Raw genomic sequence first — 6,000 nt, forward strand, 5'->3', positions numbered from 1 at the left:
CTCACTCTCCATACTCTCCACATGTCCAAACCACCTCAATGTGTTTCTCCTAATGCTTTCTATCACATCCACATCCACACCACAACACTCCTTCACTTCCTCATTTGTCAGTTTGTCTCTCCATGTGATTCCATATGCTCCTCCCAAATAACTCATTTCCACTGCTCTCAGTCTTGACTTCTGTCCATCCTTCCAAGCTTCACTTTCATGAGTTAGAGTTGGTATCACAATACTGTCATGTAGAAGCTTTTTCGCTTCCATGCTCACTTCCCTAATTCTTATCACTGCTTCCAAGGAATCAACAACCTTTCTTCCCTGATGCACCCTTTCAAGCACTTCACTCCCTAAACTTCCATCCTTACTCATCACACTACCTCAAAGACCATAACTTTACTCTTCCCTACATTCACCTTTAAATCGCGTTTCTTACACATTCTCCCAAACTCATCCACCAAGCCTTGCAGCTCCCCTTCGTCATCACTTAACAACACAGTATCATATGCAGACAACAGTACAGGTAGTTTTCAAACACTGCCCTCCCTCACTAGGGCCGCTCCAACATCCACTGCCCTATCATGTATCTCTTTTAATAACCTCATCCATTTACAGATTCCAAATAGTTTCCTGTGCACCAGGAAACCATTTACTACGCTGGGTGGTAACCATATAACCAAATTTTGGCGCCTGGTGGTTTAGTGGGTAATTATTGCTCTCCAATCGGATTGAGCCGGTGAAGGTTTATATCCAAAGGGTGGTTGGGGTTGATTGCTCATGTAATGTCACTCAGGGATGAGTGAGGCTGGTCACTCTCATCTGAAATGTCGGGACCAACTGCCTAGCCCAGGGCTCCTACGCTCCTCATGGGGCAATGTAGGATTGGATGATGGATGGATGAACAACCATGGAGACATGACACATCCTTGTTTCATTCCAACCTTCAAATACAAAAATTTACTCAGTTCACTGTCCACATGCACTGCAGCCTTAGCACCATCATACATACTCTTTACGGCCTTCAACAACTTCCCATCTACTCCATATATTCTTAATATGTTCCACAGTCCTTGTCTATCCACCCTGTCATATGCTTTCTCCAAATCCATGAAAGCTGCATACAATTTCTTTCCCTTCTCTATAAACTTTTCCACTAATGATCTAAGAATGAATATCTGATCTACACAACCTCTTCTCTTCTTAAAACCTTCCTGCTCTTCAACTAATTCCTCTGTTATTTCCCTAACTCTGTCAATAAGTATCCTACCATATACTTTTCCTATTTCAATAAGAAGACAAATGCCCCTATGATTACCACACACTTCTTTTTCCCATTTTCCTTTGTACTTGGGAATAATTATACCTGACTTCCGATCCTCCGGGACTCTACCTTCCTCCCATGCCAATCTGCACATCTTCCACATCTATTCTACTACTACCTCTCCCTCATTCTTCAACATTTCACCACACACTCCATCAATTCCTGGGCCTTTTCCCATTTTAACTTTCTTCATTACTTCCACAACTTCCATCCTACTGATTTCTTCCTCTCTTCTTACATCCCTCCTTCTCCTAGCCATTCCCCAGCCACTTATACTTGCATTACTTTCATTCTCTGTGTTCAACAATTCCTTAAAATGTTCTCTCCATCTGCTCCCTTTTTCTCCCTTCTGCACTAGTAATCTACAATTCTTATCTTTCACTCCCTACCTAACTTCTTTGGCACCCTCTTTAACTTTCTTTACCTCTTTCCAGAACATTTTCTTACATTCCCTCCACTTTACGCTCAAGTTCCTTCCAAATTCCTCATCCACTCTCTTCTTACTCTCTCTTACTAATCTTTTCACCTCTCTCTTCCTCTCTACATATAACTGTCTCTTCCATCTCTCAACTTCTTCCCCGCCCCTGTTTCTCATCCACTCACTATACACTTTCTTCTTTTGTCCCAGAGCCTCTTTCACCTCTTCAGTCCATCATGCTGTTCTCTGCACTCCCTTTCGTCTTCTCTTCACCTCACACACCATCTCACAAGCTGCACAGATTTCTTCTGTGAATATCTTGCACACGCCTTCCATGTCCCCCATCTGCTCCAATCTCTATTTACCTAATCGCTCCTCCACTTCCCTCTTATATTCTGCCTTTTTTCCATCCTCTTGTAACATTTCCACCCTCCTTGTATGAACTACTTCCTCCTGTCCTCCTCTTCTTCTATTTCTCCATTTTATTTGGACTTTAAATCTGACCATCACCAAGTGGTGGTCCGAAAGTCCACTCCCCCAACCTCTATATACACTTGCAAATTTACACACCTTTTCATCCTTTCATCCACACACACATAATCAATCATTGCCTTCCATTCATTCAGTTCACCACTAACCCTTCTCATCACTCGCCACATATACCTGTGGATCATTTTGTGCCTGAAGAGGGTATTAGCTATCACCAACCCCCTCCCAGCACAAATGTCCACTAAAGCACTTCCATTCTCATCCATCTCTGCAGGCACACCTCACTCACCAACTACTCCATCCACCTTCTCATTCTCTACTTTTCCATTCATATCTCCAAACAAAAACACTCTATCATTCAAACTTTCCCATGCACGCTTCTATATTTGTCCAGAACTCTTCTTTCACTGTGCTTGCACGATCTTGCGTTGGAGCATACACGCACACAATCGCCCACATTTGTAGTCCAATTTTCAATCTTACCCACACAATCCTTGAGCCAACAGATCCATACTCTCTTACATTCTCCTTCCATCTGTTACTCACAACAATACACACTCCTTCTTTTGCTCTCTCATTCTCACTTACTCCCACACATATACCCCATCCATACTCCCATTCTCCCTACAGCTCCCAATATCAGATGAAGAGCTGGAGATGCCTGATATCTTTAAGCCTCCTATAACTTTTAGCTAAATAAAACTATCTGGTGTTAGCTGGAACAGAATACTGAATTGTACTAGAGTTGTCCAAACCAAGTGGTAGTTACCGGAGACACTATTAACAATCTCAGCCTTCTTTAATACACTCTCAGCAGAACAAAATACCTGGCTGTAGAAAAAAAATCAACAGGGACACTCAAAACAATGTCTTTATTCCATGAACAGTAGAAGTGTCTGCTAAGCTGCATAAAATCACCTGGTAGTAGCCACAATGAAACACACATCCCATGCACAGCAGGATAAATGTGTTGGTTTAATTCCATACACATTTTCTCAGCTTGTTCATGACATTACGTTTCCTTTTTTTCTTTAACTGCCCCTCTTGGACTGTCTAAATTACTATTATTATGAATCAGCCATGTGTAAACTATTCATGAAGACGACTTTGTAAATGTATTACTGTATGTACCATCTAGGAAAGTGATTTTAGAATGGAGGCACATTAGGTGTGATGTGATGGCAGTCAGCTTGGGGCAGTGGGAGGTGCTATTACTTGTGGGTTATAGTGGTGGGTGGGGGCGCTCACCATCCACTCACTCGATGTAGTGCTGCTGTTGGGTGTCTGCCCTTTCCTCTCCTCCATCCTTCTTTCCTTCCATCCTTTTCTGTCTTTCCTTCATTCTTTCCTTGTCCTTCTGCCTACGGGTGACTTTACACTCCATCTTCTATCTTTCTTTCCTTCATTCTTTCCTCTTCCTTCTGCCTGTGGGTGACTCTACACTGAGTGACAAGCCAAATGGTTTCCTGAACACCAGGAAACCATTTACTACGTTGGGTGGTAACCATATAACCAAATTTTGGCGCCTGGTGGTTTAGTGGGTAATTATTGCACTCCAATCGGATTGAGCCGGTGAAGGTTTATATCCATGGGGTGATTGGGGTTGACTGCTCATGTAATGCCACTCAGGGATGAGTGAGGCTGGTCACTCTCATCTTAAATGTTGGGACCAACTGCCTAGCCCCGAGCTCCTACGCTCCTCATGGGGCAATGTAGGATTGGATGATGGATGGATGGATGGATTCACATGTAAATGGTTATTATTATGACTCCTACCCTCATACGTGCTCTCCACTTCACTGCCAACCAATCAGGTTTGATCAGTCATATTCAAGGACTGGGCTTAGCTGCTATGATACAGTATAGTGATAATGGTGTAGTTTACACATGAAACTTATGCAGTAATTTCTTCTGCAATTATCATGCACAGTTAAGTTTTAGCCACCTATTCTTCATCTTAGGGAAATGAAAGATTTTCCCCTCGTTGACCACAAGCCCACTGTGTTGGTCATGCGGCATGGCACTGTTACATTCTTTTGATACTTCTACAACCTATCTGAGGAAGAATGGGAGTATGACTTCATAAAAATGAATGTCAACCTCACTATGCAGCTGACAAATATGAAATCATTTGATTACACAAACTTAAGATTTTAGCACCATATTTCGATGTACAACTGCCATTTTTGCTTATACAACTGTTACGTTTCTACATGAAGCTCAACGGTCAATGTGTGATCACCATATTCCCCTACTGATCACTATGATTACCTACAAAGTCTCAGTGGTTCCCAACATGCAAGCCTACGGTCATCTGTCTGTCCCAAGACGGCCTTTGAACTTGGTCAGTATCGGGTGTGTCACTGTCAGTGACTGAACAATGTAGTGATGGAGTTAAAACAGCAAGTGAAGTGCAGTGAAGTGAAATAACTAGCAGTTTAGGTGAGTTACAAAATCATTTGTTTGTGAATAATTACTGGCCAAGAACAAATCCCCTCTGAACCCATGCTATAATATGTTCAATATTCGATCGACTGTTATCCGATCAGTCTTCCTGGAATGCAACCTGATCGTATAACAAGGTTGGTTTGCATTAAAAACACAGGTAAACTCATTTTGTAATGACTACTCTCAGATATCTAATAAACTGACATCAAGTTACTGGTTATTAACACTTACACAAAAATGTATACAAGGACAATTTTCATCAGAGTTTAAAAATATAGTTTTATTAATGGCACACACATAATGAGTGACGAAAGACAATAAAAATATGATAAAAATAACTAAAAACTAACAGGTATTTAAAATACATACAAAATAACTACTGTACACACAAATCTAATACTGTACAGCATATAAGTCATCTGACAAAAATGTTCATTCTTTAACCCCTACAGACCAAGAACCTTACAAATGCTGAATAAAATCAAAAGTATCTGCCAAAATAAAGTAAAGCCATCCCAAGGCTGGAAGGGTTACTGATAATGTTTCTAACACTTACAGTTCAGTTATGTCTTGCCATTGCTAAATAAAATTGTTTGGCTTTGGACGAAAAAAAAAATAAATATACATGCTGGAGAGACACATTACATGCTTGTGTACAAATGTTTTTTACGCTCCTGACTAGGAATCAAACCAGAGACTTCTAGACAGAATTCAGGCACTGATGCCACTACACCACAGTGTGATAATAGCTGAGCCACCTGAATTTTTTGATCAATCCATCATCCAATCCTACATTGCCCTATGAGGAGTGTAGAAGCCAGGTGCTAGGAAGTTGGTCTCGACATTTAAGATGAGAGTGACCAGCCTCACTCATTCCTGAGTGGCATTACATGAGCAATCAACCCCAACGACCCCTTGGATATAAACCTTCACTGGCTCAATCTGACTGGAGCGCAATAATTACCCACTAAACCACCAGGTGCCATAATTTGGTTATATGGTTACCACCCAGCATAGTAAATGGTTTCCTGGTGTACAGGAAACCATTTGGCTTGTCACTCAGTGTAGAGTCACCCATAGGCAGAAGGAAAAGGAAAGAATGAAGGAAAGAAAGACAGAAGAGGGAGTGTAAAGTTACCCGTAGGCAGAAGGACAAGGAAAGAATGAAGGAAAGAAAGACAGAAGATGATAGACGGAAAGAAGGATGGAAGAGAGGAAAGGGTAGACGCCCGAGAGCAGCACTACATCGAGTGAGTGGATGGTGAGCGCCCCCACCTACCACATAATTTTTTGATGAACATGGTAAATCCATTATGGGAGGATATACTGT

This window comes from Coenobita brevimanus, chromosome 110 (assembly GCF_032717465.1).
Source record: "Coenobita brevimanus isolate Jiangsu-jjx chromosome 110, ASM3271746v2, whole genome shotgun sequence".
Classification (NCBI taxonomy): Eukaryota; Metazoa; Arthropoda; class Malacostraca; order Decapoda; family Coenobitidae; genus Coenobita; species Coenobita brevimanus.